The following is a 1,376-nucleotide window of genomic DNA, read 5'->3' as shown; positions in this document are numbered from 1 at the left end:
TTGGCAGAGTGGGTGTGTCCCCCCCCCCTTGCTGAGATGTGTCATAGAAGTGTGCCAATGCCTCTTGGGGGATGGAGATGTGTGTGTGTGTGTGTGTGTGTGTGTTTGTGTGTAAAGAAACCTGTGACTTTTGTGTGGCTCTCTGTACAAAGTCAGGGAGCCACATTCCCTCCTGGGTAACTTTCCAGGGGCCACATGCCAGGAGATAGCGCTGCCAAAGCCACACACCATTTCCACACCGTGCTGCAGAAGCAAGGTACGCTTTCCTGAATAGCAGTTATCACCACCATTAGATAGATTCGTGGAGGAGATTAGCCTCCTTAGTTTCTATCCTCCCCCTCCCCCACCTTAAATTCGGTTCTGCACATTTCCGCAGCATTTTGTGAGTTTTCATGTTTCAAAAAATCCTCATGAAAATTCATGTGCTTTAGTGCTTAATAAATCCATTTTTGTACACTGTTTTGGTTAACATGAGCATTTCTGTAAGCAATTTCTTCTAATATAATGGATTTGTATGTGCCATTTTCACCACTATATTTTCATGCACACTTGCTCCTCTAGGCATTTTTGTAAATATTATTTGGTAGGCCAGTAAAGGGAGATGAGCTCCGCAACCCCAGACTTAACTGTCAGGGGTCCTTTACCTTTAGGGGAACTATATAGAGCATTTCAGATAACTGGCTTTTGAAGAGTGGCAGTGTCAGAATAAGTACACAAGTTTGATAAATTCAGCTTTACATGCAAACTGAAACATTCCCCCATCATTTGCCAGCCCTCAACAGCAGAAATGCAAACAGGAAGAGAGGAGGAGACAACGAGGCTGCATGTAATACAGTACTTATGAAAAACCCTAAGTTTCTAAGTCTGCAGTTGTAAAGTACCAGTAAGTTCTGTTTTTTAACCAGCAATATTCCCCCCAAAGGGAGGTGCACCGTTCCTGGAGGTACTGCAATACCAGGTCGATGCATGGAGTGGACTGAGCAAGCCCCTATTCCATCTCCCAACTTCAAAAATCCATTTAATATATAGTCCTCAAATAGAGGACATATCAGATATTAAACTGATAAGAACAGATACTACACTTGATCTTAGCCAAAAGGCCGAGAAGCGATACCAAGCACATCAAAAATTACGCGGGTCTTCTTTCCGGACGGATTTTGAGCTGTCGGAGGGCAACTTGTGTTGCAAATTGCTCACCGCCCCGTTGGACTCAGCACCGTTTCCAATTCCACAAAACATGCTCCGGCAACGTTTCTGCTTCTGTTGTCCAACTCAGCAGCCTCTTGATGGACAGTTTAATCTCAAAAATAGTGTATTCCATCCACCTTGTCAATTTCTCAGCCGTCTGCCTGCTTGCTCGATGGCCATTGGTGGAA

General features: G+C 44.4%; 1 non-coding gene across 1 annotated transcript; it reads right to left on the bottom strand.

The window, feature by feature from the left end:
- Positions 1 to 921: 921 nt before the first annotated feature.
- On the bottom strand, positions 922 to 1,112 carry LOC117039333. The gene has a single exon (XR_004425754.1). It is a non-coding gene; the product is annotated as a U2 spliceosomal RNA (small nuclear RNA).
- Positions 1,113 to 1,376: the final 264 nt, after the last annotated feature.

The sequence above is a fragment of the Lacerta agilis genome, chromosome 17, assembly GCF_009819535.1.
Source record: "Lacerta agilis isolate rLacAgi1 chromosome 17, rLacAgi1.pri, whole genome shotgun sequence".
Lineage (NCBI taxonomy): Eukaryota > Metazoa > Chordata > Lepidosauria > Squamata > Lacertidae > Lacerta > Lacerta agilis.
The sequence above is the reverse complement of the archived record's forward strand: the minus strand, read 5'-3'. Positions and strand labels throughout refer to the sequence as shown.